The sequence below is a fragment of the Otolemur garnettii genome, unplaced genomic scaffold (assembly GCF_000181295.1).
Source record: "Otolemur garnettii isolate 467f Iridium unplaced genomic scaffold, OtoGar3 scaffold00016, whole genome shotgun sequence".
Classification (NCBI taxonomy): domain Eukaryota; kingdom Metazoa; phylum Chordata; class Mammalia; order Primates; family Galagidae; genus Otolemur; species Otolemur garnettii.
Genome location: NW_003852411.1, coordinates 15309982 through 15332760, shown reverse-complemented (window position 1 = coordinate 15332760; position 22779 = coordinate 15309982). Strand labels below are relative to the sequence as shown.

The following is a 22779-nucleotide window of genomic DNA, read 5'->3' as shown; positions in this document are numbered from 1 at the left end:
AAACAGATCTTAGAACCCAGTTGTCTTCTGTTCAGCCAGACTTTAAAGAGATTTGCAAAAGTATAAAGTAGTGTTATTCTTCCAATTATTTTTGGTTTGGAAAATAGTTACATTTCTTTAAAATTGTGTTATTTTTATTAACATGCAATAGGTTTGTCATATTGTTAAATGAATACATGTTTTTGTTAAAGATTCTCAGTTTTAATTTCTAATATGGAAAATATTGATATAAACCACATACACAAAAACTCTTTTAAGTCCTTAGTAATTGTAAGAATTCTAAAAGGATCCTGAATCTATAGCCATGAATCAAGGAGGGAAGGGGAGTGGAAGGGGGGCATCCATAGAGAATAGGGGGACCACACCTATTGAGCATATTGCAAGTACAAGTTGGATCTATCAGGTGTAGAACACAAATGTCTTAACACTGTAATTGGGTAAATGAGGTGAAGGCTATGTTAATTAGTAGGATGTAAGCACTCCAATTTGTACAAATAATCAATACATTGAATCCCATAATGGGATAAATGTATTCATGATCTAAGTATAAATGACTTAATAAAAAAAAATTTAGAAACTGGTGGTCTGCAGAATAATATTCAGTTTTAGACACATGCTTTCCAAAGAGATCTGTTGACTTACCTCTGATTTTTTAAAATGTTTCTTAATTTATTTGATTTTTATAATGAGGCCAGCATTCAGTGTCCTTAGTATCCTCATAGGAATGGGACAGAGCAAATCTAAAATTGTTTTCAATTTTGCTATTAAGATTCCTCTTTGTGATTCTAAGTTAGTTATCCTTTTCTCTAGGGAATTTGAGATACTGAAAATAATTGGAATTCAGAAAGTAAGTCACCAGAGCAAAAACTAAAGATTAATAAAATTGGTAAGGTGAAGTAGGGCAAAGATGTGAGCAGTGTATGAGCCTTGCTTCATGGAAATGAGGACATGATAGAATGAATAAGTTACATCCATAGGTTATTTTAAAATATTAATTTATTGCTTAAAATGCCTTTAAAACCTTAATCCAGAAGTGCCATAAAGAAACTCTTATTTCTTTTGTCTTGTTTTCCTTGGTTTAATTCTTATAAAATGATCAAAAGTAGGCATTAGTAGAAATACATGGAGCTATAAACTCTGTGGGATGGCTAATCAATATCTGAATTTAGACAGAGTTTTTTTTAAAGTATAGAAGTATTGTGCTCTAATTTATTGCTCTATTCCATCCTGTCTTTAGCACTAGAAAAGGGTGGTTCAGTGTCTCAAAATGCTTTTTAAGACATTGTCTTGTTTTTTTAATACCGTGAAGATACCAGAACATAGTTCAGGTTGGACAAAGAGAGAACATTAAACAATAAGGCTTTAAGAAAATTACTCAGGATCACACAGAGAATTATATCTATAATTATTTGAAAATGCTAGTAAAATACTCTTCCCTTTTCGGTTTACTTACCTATGAGTCCAGATTTTCTTCATATGCATATATATCAATCAGAAAAACATAAAGTAATAGATTGCATATAGAGACAAATATAAGAGCCTAGTTGGCTTGCAAAAGTGTAGTGTTATTCTTCTAAATGTTTTTGTTTTGGAAAATGGTTTAATTCAATATTGGTATAGATTTATTTTTATCAGGAAACCTGGGTTATGCTATAAATGCAGTGTCTTATATTTTAATTTTTATATGCAGCATCTATCAATGTCCTCTTGCTTTACTGTAGATCATAAAATCTACCTAAACAGTGGACTGTTTAGGTTACCCATTGCTAATTTATGTAATAAATTTAGTCATTTGAATGAAAACCTGTCTAGTCTACAAAACTAACATATTTTCTCATAAAGTAGGTGCATCCCTTTCTGTTGATGTTGTCTTGGTATTTAACTCTAAAAATAGGCCTATATTGTGGTAAGAATCTAACCTATATTTTTGTCCAGATCGTGTGAAGAAAATTAGTTTCAATATAGCCTTAAGTATAGGCAAGAATATCCTATAAATGTACCAAAAATGATAATATTCAGTTTCTTTAAAGCTTTTTGTGATAATTTTCAGAAATTCTGAAGTCAAAAGAAAACTTTAGGATAATTTAAGAAGCAAGGCAAGAGTAGAGGGTAGGAGAGAGATAATTGGTGTGGAATGGAGATGCTATAGTTACAGCATTTAGTACTGTGCATAGTACAGAGGAGATAGAAGCAAAAACAGAAGAAGAAATAAAAAACAGTAAAATTAATAACATGTCTAGCCAAGTAACATCTTTGATGCTTGGACCTGGAATTATCTTTGGGGGAAGTTGATAAGCTCCCCAAAATATGCAGAATGTAAATTTAGATAGAAGACAGGAAGTTAAGCCGGAAGAAATAATAAAGACAATATTAGACACATAAGGGAGTATATGAAGAGAGACCTATGTAGTCCCATAAATAGAGAGATAAAAGCAACTGTTGTTGCTTACTTTCTACAGAACTCTAGCAATAATTATGCAAATCTGCGTAATTAAAAGTATAAGACATATAGGAAATTGTTTGGATTTACTTGAAGTCAATACGGGTAATACTTATCATCCTAAGATAGAAGATAAAAGTCTGCAGAAAGCAGTGATTATATGTAAGGCACTGATCTAATAGATATAATGCTCTTGTTCAATTTACAACTCTTCTGCTCTCAAGGGTGTTTGCTTTCTAATCTCTTCATGTTGAATTAGTCCTCTAGCATAATAACTAAATAGTAATAAATAATGTATTAATCCCTGTAGTATATTCCTGAGAGGAATTAGTTCTCCATGGCTAAAGAACTTTTAATATATATTGACCTGTCATAAAAGTCTTATTTAATAGATTTAATATATACTTATGACCAAGTTTCACAATAGCCCAAGTAAGCAAACAGTTTATATCAAAAGAATTTAAAATAACAAAGATATTAGTAACTACTTGATATTTTATGAGAAAATGAGACATTTGGGAATTGCTGTGACATTTCGCTTTAATATTGGGTACTTCTACCCCTGGGACATGTTGGTGATACTTGCGTATCTTTCCTTGAGAAAAGGAAAAGGTTTCTATGTTTTTAAGATCTTACTGGCCTCTAGTGGTGATATGATGCTATTGTTTAAACTAATTTCCAATTCTGGGGAGTGTAAAGCCATTTTAAAAGGCATAGTCTACCAGTAACTTCACTCTCATTCTCAAAGTGTACATGTAACATCATCTTCCTTCTAAAAATTAGATACTATATCTTTTGTTCTTGTGTCTGATTCACCCTTACCTTTTTACTTTGAGTGATATTATTTTACCTCTGAAGCAGCAGCCTTTCATTATTTTAGTGTATATATATGGTGGTTATTACTGTGTCAAGTATGTACTAATAGTTCTTCCCAGAGTGTTTCAACCCTCTTCTCTATAGATTGTGGGCCGTTTTTTCCCCTTATTCTGTCTGTAACTGTTCTTATTTTCTTAAGAGGAAGTTACCAGGGAGATTCATGTTTAGACTTACCTCTTTGTTAATTTGATTATGAAAAGTCTCACATTTGAAATTGTTAATGATGTGTCACTTTTGTTTTTCTCTTTTGTCACACAGATGTGAAAGGGCCACCTACCCACCGTCTGTCTTGTGGCCAGTCACCCTACACCGAGACAACAACATGGGAGCGGAAGTACTGCATCCTCACAGACAGCCAGTTGGTTTTGCTTAACAAGGAGAAAGAGGTGAGATAGATATTGACGATGAAAGTTACTTTGCTTTTCTGAGTATATTCTTAAAATTACCTAGTTTTTATTTGCATTGTGATAAGTTAGATTATAAAAATATCAGCTTGATGAATGATAAACTGTAGATAAGTCTGAAGGACTGTTGATGTCATAAACACATAATGCTATTGCTATGAAGGAGTGAGTTTCATAAGATGGGGTGAATTTTCACTAAGGAAAAATAAAAGATAATCGAGTCAAGTTGAGGAATTTGTAAAGAAAAGATGTTGGGTTGTGTAGACCTGGGTATGAAAACAGTCTAAGGGGGCTGTTAGCAATGTTATCAGTCTAGTTCCTAGCAAAAAAATATTATTATTGAAAGAGGTTTAATGAAGGGACCATTTACAGATGCATGGGTGGATCCATCAAAGGGTAGGCATAAAGGATTCATCACCCATGAACTAGCAACAGCAGAAAGCAGTTATCACCCTAAATATTCAGGATAAGTGAATGAAGCAATATTTGTGGGACCCAGAGAAAAGGGAGTTAAGGATTGACATATGAGAATTAAGAAATGCATTCTCTGTTCATTACTTTTTCTGGACTCACTTTTCAAAAAGGATGACTTACTAAATGGATACTCTACCTACATCTTTCTAGTTATTTATATATTTTTGCATGAGAGGCTATATGATAGTTGCTATGGTTATACACAAAAGAACACAACCTCTACCCAAAAAATGGCCAGCAGGGAGGAAGTAAGAGAAAATAAACAACCCAGTTCTCTTCTCTTGCTTTCGGATTTCTTGCCAGGGTCACCTATTGGACATACTGAACTTGAAAGCAGGAAAAGATTGCTTTTGATGTGTTCTGTAGAGGTCAGCTTCCTGGAACACATTAACAAAGGAGAGAAAGAAGGGCAGAGAGTAGAGAACAGGAGAGGTAGATAGACTATAACCAGCACAGGCATCTAGTTTTAGATGTTCTTTCTGTTCCTCTAAATTTAAAACTCTTGAACTTATCACATACTATTACTACTTTATTCCTCAGACTGTTAAAGTGTATAAATCCCTCCATATCCAAAACATTCATTTTTTTACTGGAGTTTAATCAAATAGTATTAAATTTAATTTTATCGAAATAGCTTAATAAAGGTCAGCCTTTTCTAGACACCTTGTATATCTTGCTGTGTTTATTTAATAAAACTTGGTGGACTGAGTATTAGTATACAATATTTATCATTCTGCAAACTTTATCTTAACTATTCAAAACACTCATCTTTTTTCCCTTTCCTCTATTTTATTCCTTTTAGTACTATAAGAAATGGAATGGCCCAAGTATAGGTAGAAGATCAACAAGCATGTTTATCCAACATACAGTTCATTAATTAATCAATTGAGTAACCCAGGCCTGGGCCACTTTTTGTCTCATAAAATAACTGTCTATGATAAATAATTTTCTAAAATAGGATCTTAGTACTTTTTCTTTTTTTATCCCAGTCATCAAGAGTAGCCCTAGATACCTGGGGTACTCTTATCCCCTTTCTGACCCTATCTTCCACGCATCCATTCCCACCTCCAGAAACCCTTTCTCTCTGTGCTCACTGCAATTCAAAATCTATCATCAACAAAGTCAGCTATTTCTTCCACTTCTTCTTTAAAGGGATCCTTTAACTTCTTGGTCTTACAAGAACCTGGGTCTTCCTGAGGATCATCTTCCATGAGATTTTGCTGAGGTCTGCCTATTTTTCTCCTATATCCCTCATACCATGATTCCTCTAATAGGTGTGTTCTCCATTCGTACCTGCTTCCTATATATTCTCTCTCATTTTCCCTAAAATGTCTAAACTCTGAATCTCATGTAATGGTCATCTTCCAACCCTCCTCATATGTTTTGGCGATTTTATCCCAAGTCATTATCGTTATCTCCAAGGCTATGCCAATCTTAATTTTTTATGTTCTTGATATCCAAAGATAACTCTTTCAACACACTTGCTCTCAGTTCCTTGAACTCCTCTCCTCTACAGATCTTCTGTGTCCTACCTCTTTGCTACAACTCCTTCATATTTCCAGTTGCATGTATCTTACTTTCTGACCAGCAACCTACTATCTTGCTAGCTCTTTTGTTATTGTCATACTCAACCCTTCTGGGACCTGTGGCCCAATGATCCTATCACCTCTTCTGCTTCTTGTACCTCTGATGTCCTCTCTTCCTTCTTCATCTAGCCTGAGTCCCACAGGCAATCATTCTAAATCACTCCCTTGCATGCTATTTCCTTGCCCTTTTCCTGCCTCATAATACACACTTGGCAAAGTGATAGCTCAGTTAAATCCTCCTTGTCTAGTCTGCCTTGTATCTATGCAGCTTAATGTGTCTAGAGAAAATTACCCTACCACTCTGACTGGTCTTTAATGGCTGCAAACCTTCATGTGAGCCCTTACTGGTACTTGGCAGTCACAGAACATATTTCTAGTTCAACTACCATCCCACTCTCCTGAACTAGCTCTTCTTATTTTATGTGTGGTACTGTACCAGTCCTCCTCCCCAACATGTGCACTTCATTGAAGTCCAAAAAATACAATAAAGTTAATTGTTAAGATAAGTGAAACTTTAAAATACCTAAAGATACAAATCCAAATTTTTATTATATTTAACAGACATCGAAATTACAATTCAATAAATATGCTTGGCATAATCATAGCATATGAAAAGAATGAATAGAATTATAAAAATTGTATATCTTCATGGAAAGTAGGCTGTACAATGATACATATCTACTAATCACACCAAGCATGCTGCTTCTCAATTTCTTTACTGTTTTGTTTATCATGGACTAGTAACAAACAATTTACAAAACAGGGCAGGTTCTTTAACCACACTTTAAGTAGTACAATCTAAAATGATTTCCAAGATAATTTTTTCATACTTTTTCCTCTTTCCTCAAGCCCCCACTCTCTTCTTTATTATCCTTACTTGAGCTGATCACTTTGCTTATTGCTTCACTGAGAAAACTGGGGCACTCAGAAGAGAACTTTTGCACACTACAGTACTGTATCTACTAACAGCTTCTGTTTCCTTATACCCTAACTTCTCTCCTTTACCTTTGGTTGAGCTGTTCATTATCGTATAATTAGCCCATCTGCTTGTGACCATTCCATTATTTTTTGCCTATTTAAGTATTTATTGCGATTGGTTCTCCCCTACCTTTTTAGCTTTTTGCTCTCTACCAGGTCATTCCCCTCAGCATGCTATTAATTTCCCTCGTCTGGGAAAAAAAAAAAGACTGAATTAACCTCACTTATACCACTAGTTATCACCCTTTTTTCTTTTCCCCTCTATAGCAAAAATCCTAAAAACTTCTAAACTCATTGTCTCTAGTTCCCCTCTTCTCCTTCTCTCCAAAATCTACACAGTTAGACACTTACCCACACCACTCTGCCAAAATTCTTGTTAAGTTCACTGGTGACCTCCACATAGCTAAATTCAGTGGTAAGTTCTCAATTCTCATTTTACTTAATCTGTTAGTGGCATTTAATGCACTTGATTACTCATTCCTTCTCCTGAAATCACTTTCTTTACTTGGTTTCCATGACTCTACACTTTTTTGTTCTCCTCCTGCCTCTCTGATATTTCCCTCTAAATCTATTTACAAATTTGTCTTTTCTCCAAGTCTTAACATAGGAGTGCTGCAGAGTTCAGTTCTTGGACCTCACTTCCTTGCAGAGCTCATCTTGTCTTATCACTTAAATATCTTCTAATGCTAATTATTCCTGATGTTATATCTTAAACCTATACACCTCTCTTTTCTAGACTCATATATCCATCTGCTCATTACATACCTACACTTGGATGTGTAAGAGTCATCTCCAGCTTGGTCCTCACTGAAACCCTAATGTTTGCTTCTAAACTTAACCAGAGTTCAATCCCATCTCCATTTTTGGCAACTTCATTCTCCTAAGTTTCAAATGCCAAAGTGTCCCCCAACTTACTATATTCCAGACATTCTAACTTTGTCACTGTTTTGTGGAAGGTTCACCTACAATTTTGCATTGAATAATTTAGAAATCTTTGAAATAAGTTTAAGGAATTTCCTGCTAAAAGTATCTAAAAAGATTTTTTTGTTTGTTTTGTGACAGGGTCTCACTCTGTTGCCCTAGCTAGAGTACAATTTCATCCTCATAGTTCACTGCAATCTCTTACTTTTGGGCTCAACTAATCCTCCTCTCTCTGTCTCTCTAGTAGCTGGGACTGTGGATTTGAACTGAATCCTTAACCAGGAACTGCTGGAATGTGGGAGGATTATATTAGTCTAGTATCACATGTATTAAGTCAGTGTGTGGGATTTTTTAATGCTCTCTCTTAACTTTGCATGTTTCTCATCAGAATTGGAAAAAATCATTTGGGGGCTATACACAGCAGTGTTAAATACACCAATTATCAATTCTGGAATGTAGCAGAAGAGTAGATCTGGGCAGAATGCTGAAAGAGAAGTTTGCCAGGGGTGATACCTTGAGAGATGACTCATTGGTTCCATAAATTGCTTCATGTACATTGTGCCAAAAAGACATTGTTTATGTGTTATGAAATGTATTTCCCTACCTGGGTGCCAGGAAAGTTCATACCGGCTTGATACCATCCCAGTTCAAAGAGGGCATAGGAGGCCCTTTGATTTAATTTTGCTCAAGAGAGATAAGACCAAGTAAACTAGAGGTTAAGTTGTTGAGAGAAATGGTAGAAAAGACAAACATGAACCCTTCTAAGGTGCAACCAATATAAAAATACAAAAGAAAGCTAAATTTTTGAGTTTCTTTCTTTTGGCAATAATAAACCACTAAGACAGGGTAAGTTTGACTCCATTTTTATTGGTATAAACTCTACTTTCTTTTTTTTTTTTTTTTTTTTTTTTTTGAGACAGAGCCTCAAGCTGTCCCCCTGGGTAGAGTGCCATGGCTTCACTGCTCACAGCAACCTCCAACTCCTGGGCTCAAGCGAGTCTCCTGCCTCAGCCTCCCAAGTAGCTGGGACCACAGGCACCCGCCACAACGCCCGGCCATTTTTTGGTTGCAGCCATCATTGTTGTTTGGCGGGCCCGGGCTGGGGATTCGAACCCGCCACCTTAGGTGTACGTGGCTGGCGCCTTAGCCGATTGAGCCACAGGCGCTGAGCCTAAACTCTACTTTCTGTATTTGGAATTTTAAAGCCTATATGCTAGTGTTTGGGCAGCAAGGCATTTAAAAATGATGTAATTTTAAAATGTTTTAAGACATTTTTCTTGCTTTTGGAAGGAAGTATTTATACTCAGATATATTGTTGAAAATATGAAACTAGCAGTTAGTCTTTGTGCAAACTGCTAAAAATTAACTATTGTTTATTCTGAGATAAACTACCTATGGCATTTTTCATTCACAACTATTCTCAAGTTATTCAACAGATACATAATGTGCCCTTGTATGTACATTCACTCTATCAGGAGTTACCAAGAATAAGACATAATTCTTAGATGAATAACTTTAAAGTGATATTTGATAAGTAGCACAAGTAAACTGGATAGAGTAAGAGAAAGTAATCTATTTATTTGGAAGAACCTTGGCCTAAATAAGTACCTGGTGTGTCATTAAGATGATACTGGCAATGGGGAATACCAAAGGATTCTTAATATAAGAAGCTGTTTGATAAAGTTATGTGTTATGAATATTAATTAATATGTAGGACATATTGGAAGAGGGAGAGATGGGAAGAAGGCTATCATTCCTCAGATCTAAAAATTTGAGTGGCTCTTCCGTGCTCCCAAAATTACGTGTGGCCTGGTATTCAGACCCTCCCAACATGCTCACGCTGTATTTTGATTTTCTGTCTTTCTTTTCCTTCATAAGAGACTCTAGCTAAATTGTTCTAAAACAAAACAAAAAAGTTATATGCTTACCATGGCTGATGTAATGAATAATTGTAATTCAACATGATAAGGATAGTGACAAAGAAAGGTATGTTTTTGGAGGAATCAAAATGTCTACCTGAACCTTCACTTAAGGGATTGATAGAGAGGGAAGATTTCTAGAGGAAGCAATACCTATCCTAAGTATTCAGATGAATAGATGTTTACCTGGCAGGTATAGGGTAGAAAAGAAAGTGAGGGAAAACATTGCAGGCTGAAAGAGCAAATTAAGCAACAGCACTGAACCACAAAATAGAGAACTGCAAGCAGTTTTGTCTTCCTAGAGTCTGAACACAAAGACAAAGTAGCCAGATTGTAGAAAACCTGGCATACTATGTTGGGAGCTTGCAAATTATAGGATAGTAGTTTTAAACCCTTTTTTGGAAGAAGGACACTTTCTTTATGGAAAAGCTGATGTAGAAGCTCTGTACAACAGAGAAAATCAGAATTATGTTTTAGATGAGGGAGACTGATAACTCTCCCCACCTCCAATCCCCAATATACTTCAACAAGAAAACATACCACTGCTCCTTTGAAAACCACTGCTGGGCTGGGAAAGGTGGCTCATGCCCATAATCCTAACAATCTGGGGGAACAAGGCTGGTAGATCACTTGAGCATAGGAATTCAAGACCAATCTGAGCAAGAACAAGACCCTATCTCTACTAAAAACAGAAAAATTAGCCAGGCATTGTGGTAGGCACCTGTAGTCTCAGCTACTTGGAAAGCTGAGGCAAGAGGATCTCTTGAGCCCAGGAGTTTGGGGCTGCTGTGGACTATGATGCCAGGGCACCATACAGGGTGACAGAGTGAGACTCTGTCTTAAGAAAAAAACAAAACAAAACAGTGCTGGAGGAAAAGAGAACCACTGAAGGGCTTTAAGCATTCAATTACATGATCATATTTGCATTTTTGAACTACTCTTATAACTCTGTAAAGAGTATGTTTAAGCGGTAGAACGTCAGAGGCAGATATCAGTGAAGAACCTATTGCAGGTGTTTGGATAAGAATATGTGTAAGAGGCTTTTAGGTAGCAGCTATGATAGCTAAACAGCAGAAACAGGGCCCACCATATGCATGCAAGTGTATGTATACAGAGAGTGCCTCAAACGTGTAAGCATTTTAAGAAAAGAACAACTGTATTTTAAATTTTTATACTCAAGTCACATTTGACTTCTGCAATTACAAGAGATATAATTTACAAGATAACAAACATTATTGGTATGTATTGGGTATTACAATTTTAATATAGTTTTTTCCTTTCTTAAAATGCATATACATTTTTTAGCACCGTGTGTGTGTGTGTGTGTGTGTGTAGAGAAAGAGAGAGTGCACATGTGCCAACACACAGCTAATTTCAAGCATTGAGCAATAGGTAGTCTAACATTGTGATGGTCCTCACCATCCCAGGTGTCTACTGCATACCATTTCCCAACGGTAATACAGTAATCTGGAGTCCAGGCTGGGCAGAGTACCATGGTCTCTAAGCCAAGGAGGCAGAGAACAGAATTCTGCATCTGAAGGGGCTGACATCTGCTGGGCAGGGTACCAGAGAATTTTTAGCCAAGGGCTGGACTGCACATGTGCAGGGAAAAACTGAACAGGCTTTCCAGAGAGCAACTGAAGTATTGAGAACAGAGTAGAAATTGCTAGTGATCATGCTGAACAATGACAGAGGCTGACCCAGTCAGCGACAGAACTCTTTAAAACACTACTGCGGGAATCTACCTGACAAACCAAAAGATTATACCTCAAAAATGCAAAAATTAAGGATTAATGAAGCTAAGTGATTTGTCACGCCTCCACATTTAGTATTGGTGGCCAAGGATTAATGTGCATAATCAGAGCTGGAGATTCTGAGGATAGATCAGTTCTCCACTTTGTGTATGGAGAATGTCTAGAGGGGGCCTAAGCACTGGTGTTTTTTTAAAACCAATGGTATTTTATAATCAACCAGAAGATGATTATAATTTGCAGCCAAGGTTGAGATCCTCTGTTAGAAATGACACTTTGGGATACTTAGCCATGGTGGGAAGGAGGGAAAACAACACCTTAAAGCAGTGGTTCTCAACAATCAGTTGGAGGTTTATTAAAACACAGATTGCTGAGCTTCACCTCCAGAGTTTCTGTTTTAGAAGGTCTCAGATGGGGCCTGAGAACCTTTTTAACAGGTTCCCAGGTGATGTTGATGCTGTTAGTACCGGACCACATTTGCCTTGAAAACCATTACCTTAATGAGATAAAAAAAAAAGTTGAGGAATTTGTTTTTCTTTAAGATTTAAAACTCCTATAAAGGATATTGTAGACCTGAGCATCCTTTAACATTCTTTTGTAAAAATTATTTTTAAAAGTTTTTTTTAGAAATGGGGTCTTGCCGTGTCACCCAGGCTCGTCACTAACTCCTGGTCTCAAACCAAAATCTCCCCTCAGCCTTCTTTCTACAGGCTAGTCCTTATTAGCATTCCTTAGGAAGAGAAATAGCTGAGAAGAGCTTTCTGCTGCTAGTTAGCAAACCTTGATTTTCTGTACTTGACTATTTCATTTGTATGGGCTCAGATTGAAATTGAAATTGAAATTAATTTCCATATGATTCTAAACAATCTGAGAAGCAATTTTGCAGAAAATGTATGGCTATGTATATGTATGTACTGTGTGTGCCAGGTTGCTCTTCCATTGTCCTGGATGGTTTGGAATTAACACAACTAGGAACCAGAGATTCAGTTTAAATTTGTTAACACCTCTTAGATGACTGAGAAGTCATTTTCTCCTTTACACCTTTCTCCTCTAAAATGGAATGAAATTAAAGTGCTTTATGTTTTTTCCTCATTGAGGCAAAAGTAGACTCAACCCCAGCATAAGGCCAAAGAAGCTTTAAAACAAAAATTTTTCTCATCTTATAAAACTTGGAGGATACACAATTTTTATGAGCAATTCAATACAAACAATTATGGACTAAATTATGATAACCAGAATGGAGAAAAATGTTTTTCTAAAGCTGATTCTCTTAGCTGTACACTAGATTTGTGCACTTCTGCTTGACTCATTTGAAAGTATTTGAAATATGACCTGTACTATTTTAAAGGAGTAGATTAATATCTTTTAAAACAATATTGTAGCTAGGAAACAATCTGTTATGTTGTCAAAATAAAATATTCTTAAGAAATGCAGTTTAGAAAAAAGTCAAACATTATGTTCTATATTAGCTGGACATTGTGGCAGGCACCTGTAGTCTCAGCTACTCAGAAGACTGAGGCAAGAGGATTGTTTGAGCCCAAGAGTTTGAGGTTGCTGTGAGCTACAACGCCCCAGCACTATATCAAGTGTACCAAGAGCAGCAAAGTGAAATTCTGTCTCCAAAAAAAACCAGAAAAAAACATTATGTTCTGTTATATTCTGAATGAGGAGTGATTCATTGAATAAAACTTTTATTTATTTATTATTTGACTTTGAAGAGTTTTATTGACCAAGGTGGCATGGAGTCCTAAATTGTCTTTTCCTCTTAGGTGAATAAAACTTTTAAGAGTGATTCTTTGAATAAAACCTTTGATCATATTTTAAGTTTTAGTAGTGGGAAATGAAAAGTCCATGTTAAAACTTGGAAAAAATAATTATAAGTGAATTTTAGGCCTAAATTAGAAATTTGATATATTGTATTTATCCTCTCCTCAGATATTGTAGAGATAAAGTTTGTGATAATAGGAGCCATTCTTACTTTTTCCTGGATATAGCCTTTATACGTTTCCATAGAACAAAGAAACTACTGTCTTTTTTCTTTATGGTATATACCTTTATTATTTCAGATAATAGACATTTTTAAAAGTATCAAAATAGTTATTTTTATTTAGAGTCAATGATTTGCTCTAAGGCCAAAATTTTTCTATAAATTTATTCTCATTCTTACTATTTTTAAGGGAAGAGAGTATATATTTTTGCTTTTTTAAATTGCAGATAGTCATTTAAACCTGTCAGGGATACACTTTTAATTATTTAAGTAGAGATGATAAAATTTCCATTCTGAAAGGGATAGATGACTTAATTACTGTTCATAAAGTTTTATGTTACAGAGTTCTTTTGGAAGAGTTCATGTTTTTATTGCTAGTTCTTGGGCTCAGCTTATTTTTAGAATTTTAGTTACTTCTGCTGTTGAATGTCTTGTGCAGAAAGTAGCCACGGTCATGATAATGAGGAAATGTGAGAATTTTTGATCTTACAAGAGGTGTGAAAATTGTTTAAGTGCTTGGAAACATTAGGAATTTGTTCCTCAGATTCTCAGGAACAGTGAGAAAGCTTCCCTTAGTATCATCTCCTTGACCCAGTCATTGGAGTTGGATTACTGAGGCAAAGCAGAAGGCATATACAATTAAACCTGTGTCTGTCCCAGTTTTGCTGAATCAGTTGATGTGGTACATGTCCACCGTAATCATGTGGAGAAATAAATCCTTCCCTGTTTATAAAAAGGATACTAACAGTGCCTGTCTTGTAATGTCACACACATAAAGTCCTTAGACTTGCACATAGTAAGAAGCCAATGTTAGTTATATTACTAAAATTTGTTGAAGACACTTATTAAATCCAGAGGATATTAGGAACAGTATACTATTAGTTACTGACATACTTGGCCAAACTAGTTTTTTTGTGTGTTTTTTTCTTTTCTTTTCTTTTTCTTCTTTCTTTTCTTTTCTTTTCTTTTTTCTTTTTTTTTTGAGACAAAGTCTGACTATGTTGCCCTTGATGGAGTGCCTTGGCATTACGGCTCATAGCAACCTCAAACTTTTGGGCTTAAGCAATTCTTTTGCCTCAGCCTCCAAAGTAGCTGGGACTACAGGCACTCACCACAGCACCTGGCTATTTTTTTTTCGTTGCAGTTGTCATTGTTGCTTAGCTGGCCCAGGTTGGGTTTGAACCTGCCAACCTGGGTGTATGTGGCCTGTGCCCTACCCACTGAGCTACATGTGCAGCCTTGGCCAAACTGTTTAACATGTTATCAGTGCAATTTTTAATAATGATAAAGGCACCTAGTATACTCTCATTTCTAAGGCATCTTTGCCCATTACCCGCCAAACTTAGCCTTACTGTACCCGTCCTGCCCTCCCCCTGCCCCAAAACCTATAGTCATCCATTACTCTATAATGATAACTGTCTAAGTAAGTTTTAAAATAGTTGTTGGACTTAAGATCTTCTTCGTTCATAGTTCTCATTCCTCATATTCAAACAACCACTTGATATGTTTTTAGGATTATAAAAACAATCTCACTTTTTGAAGAAAATATGCCATTTTATGTATGTATCTATACAAGTTACCACTGAAAATATGTTTTATTTACTATGTCTAAGGAGTTGATTCTAAAATTGAAGAAATTTTGAGTGATTTTACTTCCTTTACCTAACAAAAACATCATTCTAAAAGAATTTTGACACTAAATCTGTCTGGACAACTTTTATTTCTATTTACTTTATTGAACACTGGTCAAAATTGAACTTTGTACATCAGTTTCTGATATAGAAGAAAAGTTTATTCATGTAGGTGTTTTGTTTTGTTTTCTGAACTCCCAGAGCAGGTACATACCTCAATCTGATTTGTACATACTTCATGCAAGCTAATTTACATACTTACCTTTCCTGATCTTTCAGTTTTCTTTTTGAAGGACAGCTTCCAGAAAAGGGGTTCGTAATACTTACATATATATTTTATTTCTTCTGCCTTACTTCTGCTTATTACACACTCCCATCTTCATTAACTAAAAAATCATTATTCGGTCAGAAAGTAGTCATGATGAGTTCACTATTAAGTTTCATCTCTTTTTCTTTTGGTTAACTAGTTACCTGTGGAAGGGGCACAGGAACAACAGACAGATTCCACCAAGGGGAGATGCCTGAGGAGAACTGTCAGTGTCCCTTCCGAGGGTCAGTTTCCTGAATACCCACCAGAGGGCGCCACAAAACTGGGTAAGCTAATACTAAAAGGAAAGAAATTTCCAGCTTTTATCTAATTGTGTGTGGACTTGTTACTGAGTGTTACAATAAAACAAAACATTCTATAGTATTTGTTAAATAAGTGTGTTCAAATCAATACCAGGTAAAGTGAGAGTTAGAGGTCATTAGAGAGTTCTGTTCTTTATAACCAAGTGACAGCAAAGCTATTTTACAGAGAGAGAATTTATCCAAGTGTTCATAAGATTGCTTGCTATTTAGGCCTAGCCAGACTGCATGATGTGTTGTTTCTGGGTTTATTCCTTAGCCCTAGGTTTTGAAAGATCATTAGGTGATCCCCTCTCCCCCCTCCGGCGCATTAGATGATCCTGTTGAAGCACTGAGGTACATAAGGGAGTCCATATATGTGAGTGGTTTGTACAATGTAATATCAGATTAAGCTAAATTAGCTGAACTAATTTTATGCATAAGTCATATGCAGGACTGTGGTCGGAGTAGGTGACAAAAGGGAGAAATTAAAGAAATTCCACTTCTCTTTTTACGTTCTAAAGGAATTAATGTCACTATCAAAGCAGCTAGCTCTTTCCTCATTTCCTACCAAATGTATTCTATGAGATGCTTTTCATTTTTATCCCTGGATATTTAAATAATCAGATTGGTCGGATAAGTTTAAGGACATTTTAAGATTAAATTAAATAATGCATAAATTTGAAAAGTAGAGATTGCTTTGGTGCTTTGCATTGTTGTATTATTATTTGCTTAGTAAACCATAGACTTTTAGTGATAGACATTTGGTAGGTAGATAAAATAGAATCATTCATTATCTCTGTATTAATCAAATGGATAATTCTCTGATTTGGGTGTGTCTTCTAAAATCAGGTTTAGTTTGGAATTTTGGGGGTGGAGCTGCCTTTTTCCTCATTTTCTAAATGTAACCCAGAACTCTTGGTTAGAATTTGTGTCATTTACTTTTCTTTTTATCCTGTGTAACAGTTGTTACTTTTATAAGAATAAGTCAGGTTGGCAAATATATTTTTCTAAGGAGTTATACTTGGAGAAAAAAAATTTTTTTTTCTCATCTTATTTCTATTGTACTTCTTTATCATGTGTTGAAACCAGTTTAGGTGTGGGCCTAAATTCTATTGAAAACCTGTCTGGGTGTAACCATTTTATAACCTCTTCATATTTCACATACAACCTCCGTGTGAACTGAATTGGCTTAGAGTAACCTTCTTTCAGCTGCTTTGCTTTCATCATTTATAATGTTATATTGATGACTATCCTTACTAATTCTCTAGGAAACTCTGTTCAAGTTTTGACCTACAAAACTCAATGAATTTTTGAGGAAGTGCAGTTATAATTGGACTAATTATTAGAGTGTTATTTATAGAAGAGAGAACTGTAATTACTAAATACCTGTATGTTCCAAGTACTGGTCCAAAAGACAGATGTCACTAAGATGAAGTGACAAAGGTGTCTGGTCTAGAGCCAGTGCTCTATCTTTTGTCCTGGACAACAAGTCTGATAGCCATCCTGACTCGTGTCAGTCCATAATCATTTTCAGAGTGGGTATCCTAAGTCCACACTAGAAGTTATCCTTACAGTAAATATTAAAGAGGGAAAGACTGCTTCTACAGCCATTCTTATTTACATGCCAATCTAATCTTGAATTGGGTGTTTACTCTGTGATTCTGTGTTTATCGCTTAGTGATTTGTCTTTAGGCAAAATTTCCTGCTGTCAAATATAAGTTGGTATATAAAAATCAATTGTATTCTGTGTACTAGCAACAAACAGCAAATGTAAAATTTTAAATATACCATTTATCATAGCATCACACAATAACAAATTCCTAGGGAGAAAAATCTACTGAGAGATGTGCAGTACTTCCATGTAGAGAACTGTAAAACATAATCAAAAGAAAATATGTAGTAAAAAAGATTGAAAAAAATAAATGGAGGGCTGTACTATGATCATGATTTAGAATACTTACCTGTCATGTCTAAAATTCAACATGATATTCTACCCATCACCACCACCAGCACCACACACATATACACAAATTGGCAAATTAATTCTAAAAGTCACATAGAAATGCTGTAGACGAAGAATAGCTGAGGTCAAAGAAAACAAGGTGATAAAACAACCTACTAGTATCTAGACTTGTTTAAGTCTGGATGTGGTGTCTCACGCCTGTAATCCTAGTACTCTGGGAGGTTGAGGCTGGTGGATTGCTTGAGCTCAGGAGTTCGAGACCCACCTGAGCAAGAGCTAGACCCTGTCTCTAAAATTAGAAAGAAAAAAAAAAAAGCCAGATGTTGTGGCAGAAGCCTGCAGTCCCAGCTACTCAGATGACTGAGGCAAGAGAATCGCTTGAGCCCAAGAGTTTGAGGTTGCTGTGAGCTATGATGCTGTGGAACTCTACCCAGGGCAATAAAGTGAGACACTGTCTAAAAATAAAAAAGAAAGAAAGACTTATTTTAAAAGTACAGAAAGGTGTTGATAGAAGAATAGACACACTAGTGAAACAGAAGGGAGAGACCTAGGTGATCTCTCATGTATATGTACATTTGGTGTGACCAAGCGGGCCCTCCAGAGAGCAGTTGAGGAAAGATGGTCTTTTCAGTTGGAGCTGGGTCAATTTGATATCTTTGTGGGGAGTGAGGTGTAATTGACCCCTGCCTTACACATACACAAAATTAATTAATTCCAAATTGCATTGTAGATCTGAGTGAGAGGTAACATGTTAAAGCTTCTAGAAATAATGTAGAGGATATTTTCATGATTTGGGATAGGGAAAAATTTCTTAAACAGAATACCAAAAAAAAAAATCCTATCATAATGGAAATAATTGATAAATTGGACTGTATTAAGATTAAGAATTCTTTTTATTAAGACACCATTAAGAGAATGAAAAGACAAACTGTAGAGCAGGAGAATATATTTGCAACACCTAAGAAAGGACTTTTGTTCAGTGTATATAAAGCCTTTTTGGTAGAAAAATAAGCAAGAGGGTTGAACAGATATTTCACTGAAGAGTTTGCTGAAGAACAGACACATCATAATACATACTGTGTGATTCCGTTTATATGAAGCTCCAAAACAGGCAGAACTAATCTGTGGTGTTAGATGTCAGGATGGTGATTATTTGGGGAGGAGGCATGAATAGTGCTTAGAAGGAATATGGAAGTTTCTGTTGTGCTAGTCATGTTCTGTTTATTGCGTTGGGTAGGGATTACACAGGTATGTTCACTTTGTAATAATTCATTGAGCATATGTGTATTGTGCTTAAGAGAAAAAAATGGAGAAGAAAAGTAAGCTAGCTTGTGCCATCAAATAAGTGCTCTAAACTAAATACAAAAGATATGGTAAGAATGGTTAAGAACTATAATCAGTTCTGTTCTATATTACTGAGTGGGCAACTAAGGACTGAAAAACTCACTGGATTTAGCGACATTAGATGCTTAGTGAGTTTAGGAATAGCAGTGTCAGTGGGATGTGGTAGCACAAGGCATACTGAAATGGGTTGAAAAGGATAAATAAGGAAATTGAAACAGCAAATGAGGACAATTCCTTTTAAAGTTTGCCTGTGAAAGGCTGACAGGATGATAGACACTCTAAAAAATTTTGAGTGTCTGAATGATCGAGTAAGGACGATGAAAAAAAGGAAGATAACTAAGTTGATCAGTCATGTGGTGACAGTGGCGGTATGGCGACAGTGATTACTACCTTCCTACAACTCTCTTAAAACTGAAAGTAATCTACTAATTGGTCCCCTCTATTTCTTCTGGCTCTGAATTGATAGATAATGAGTGATACTATCAGACCCACCAAGAAGTAATCATATTAGGATATACCTTTTAAAAAAAAAAAAAAGATGCAATCCCAAGAATAGTTGGTTCCTATTTTCTTTTGTGGAATGTAATTTACATTTTATAGCTAACCAAAATTTCATCCATCCCTGGGTTGGATGAGGGGAAGGCAGGCTTTTAAGAGGCTATAAGTTTCAAACAGGTGGTTTCTCCAATAGACCTGAAAAGCAATTTTTTAATTCTCCCTGTTATCATAAAAGTATTCTTTTTGTTTTTCCTTTTTAAAAATCAATTACTAAGGGCGGCGCCTGTGGCTCAAAGGAGTAAGGCACTAGCCCCATAAGCTGGACGTGGCAGGTTCAAACCCAGCCCCTGCCAAAACCTGCAAAATAAATAAATAAATAAATTATTAAATGAAACTAACAATGTCAACAAAGCAGGGTGGTTTTATACTTGAAGCTTATGTGTCTCTTTGGAGCATTTTTGTTGTTGTTGTTGTTTTTCATTTTCTTTTTTTAAATTGTTGAGGAAGGAGTATTGTTTTTAGATTATTTCAACAAAATACTGGATTATTTGAACAAAACTTGTTGATACATCTACTCACTCACAGCAGACATATGCATGTTATATTTATAAAACATAAAATTTGTTGATGGCTGTCCATAGTCCATGTTATTATTGTAGCATATTACATTGTATGGCTTATATTGATATATTTTCTGTTCAAAAAGCCATTTATTTATGTAGTCAGTAGTTACCGAGTGCCAACTATGTGCCAGATTTTGCTGTAGGAGCTCAGGATTAACAGTGAAAATAATAGACAAAATTCTCCCTCCCTTCATAGAACTTACTTATATTGAGAAGTAATAGACAATAAGTAGAAGTAATAAGTAAAACAAATACTGTGCTACATGGTGACAAATACAAAGGAAAAAATAAAGTAGGCAACAGGGATGGAAAAAGTCGAGGAATTACAATTTTAGCTCAGGTGACCAAAGAAGGCTTCATTGACATTTGAACAAAGATCTGGTGAAAAGTGAGGAACAGGGGACATGGATACCTGGGGATGAGGAGATCCACCCAGGGAAATGGTATAAAGTGGGAATATGTCTGGAGTGTTCAAACAGCATAGGTGCCAGGATTGGAATGAACAACTTTGTGGAGGGCACGGAAGTAGTAGGAGATGGTATCATTGATCTCATTGGCAACCAGACCATGTCGTAAGGGCTTTGACTTTTACTCTGTGAGATGGGAAACCACTGGCTTCTGTACTGAGAGTAGAAGTACAAGAACAGGAGTCCAAAGACCAATTAGAATGCTGTTGAAAGAATCTAGACAGGCACAATGTGGGGCAGAATGGTAATAGTGGAAGAGCTGAAAAATAATTAGCTTCTGAATATATTTGTAGATGAAGTCATCAGAATTTGCTTAATGGGTTGGATGTGAGAAACAGAAGAATCAAGAATATTGGCTAGAACTGCTAGAGGAATGAAGTTATTTTTTGTTTGTTTGTTTGTTTGTTTGTTTGTTTGTTTGTTTTTAAATGGGAAGACTGTTGGAGAAACAAATTTGAAGGTGTGATTGACCAGAAGCTCAATTTGGGAACTATTAAGCTTGAAGGTCTTATTATACAACCAAGTAGAATATGTTGGGTGCATGAGTCCTGAAATAAGGAAGAAGTACAAAATATAAATTGCAGACCTTTAGCACATAGATAATGTTTGAAGCCCTGAGATTTTTTCAATTATTATTTCAATACATGTAAGGGGTGGGGTACAAGTGGTTTTGTGTTACATGGATGAATTTTATAGTGGAGAAGTCAGGGCTTTTAGTGTACCCATCACCTGAATAGGGTACATTGTACCAAAATAGGTAATTTTTGATTCCTCATTCTTCTACCCTTTCCCCTTTGAATCTCCAAAGTCTATTATACTACTATTTATGACCACGTGTGTATACCTGTCTTTTAGCTCACACTTTTAATTGAGTACATGTGGTATTTGTTTTTCTGTTCCTGAGATACTTCATTTAAGATAATGGCTTTCATCCAAGTTGCTACAAAAGACATTATTTCATTTTTTGTGGCTGAGCAGTGATCCACGGGGGAGGGATGGATGGATGGATGTGTATATGCCCCACATTTTCTTTATGCACTCACCAGTTGATGGGCACTCAGCTTGATTCCATCCTTTTGCAATTGTGAATAGTGCTGCAGTAAACCTACAAGTGCATGTGTCTTTTTGTTATAATGACTTCTTTTCCTTTAGGTAAATACCCAGTAGTGGTATTGCATGATTGAATGGGAGGTCTACTTTTAGTTCTTTGAGGAATCTCCATACTGTTTTCCATAAAGGTTGTGCTAATTTACATTTTTACCAACAGTGTATGTGTTCCCTTTTCCCATCTATTGTTTTTTGACTTTTTAATAATAGCTATTCTGACAGAGATGTGGTATCTCATTGTGGTTTTCATTTCCTTGATGATTAGTGATGTTGAGCATTTTTTCATATGTTTGTTGGCCATTTGTATAAGTTTATTGAAAAATTTTTGTTGATGTCTTTTGTTCACATTTTAATGAGGTTACTTTTTATTGCTGATTTATTTTGAGTTCCTTGTGGATTCTCGAGTCCTTTATCAGATGTGTGATTTGCCAATGTTTTCTCCCATTCTGTAGGTTGTCTTATTTGCTCTGTTTTCTGTTGATTATTTCTTTTATTGTGCAGAAACTTTTTAGTTTAATTAAGCCTCATTTATTTGTTTTTGCTTTTGTTATATTTGCTTTTGGAGTCTTAGTCACAGATTCTTTGCCTAGGCTAATGTCCAGTGAGTTTTTCCTAAGTTTTCTTGTAGAATTTTTATGGTATAAGATATTACATTTTAAGTCTTTAATCCATCTTGAGTTAATTTCTGCATATGATGAAAGGTAGGGATCCAATTTCATTCTTCTGCATGAGACTCTCCAATTTCCCCAACACTATTTATTGAATAGAGCATCCTTTCTCCAGTGTACATTTTTGTCTACTTTGTTGAAAATCAGTTGGTGTAGATGTATGGTTTTATTTCTGGGTTCTCTACTTTGTTCCTTTGATCTGTGTATCTACTTTCATACTAGTACCTGGCTGCTTTGGTTACTATAACCTTGTAGTATAATTTGAAGCCAGAAGCCCCAAGATTGAATGATGTTCCCAGGGGGATGTGTGTATGTGGAAGACAGAAGTCCAAAGACTAAGAAGCCCTGGGACAACATTTAGAGGTTTCGAAGATGAGCAAGCGTAAGCAAAGGAAAAATGAAAATAAGAAGAAAGATGAAAATACAGAATTCTGTTTCCAATTAAGTTGAGTTAAATACATGTGGGGAGAAAGAGTGCTTGAGCAAAGAAGTTACTTCTCATTGACAAGAGTTCTCAGACTCTTGCTTTCAGC

General features: G+C 35.6%; 1 protein-coding gene across 1 annotated transcript in view; it reads left to right on the top strand.

The window, feature by feature from the left end:
• The first annotated feature begins 3579 nt into the window (after nt 1-3579).
• Nucleotides 3580-22779, top strand: part of RASAL2 (RAS protein activator like 2) — a 205499-nt gene continuing 186299 nt past the window's right edge. The window contains exons 1-2 of the mRNA XM_023510786.1: nt 3580-3702; nt 15435-15561. The gene's annotated coding sequence lies outside the window, so the exon portion shown is untranslated. The remainder of the gene's footprint in view (nt 3703-15434; nt 15562-22779) is intronic.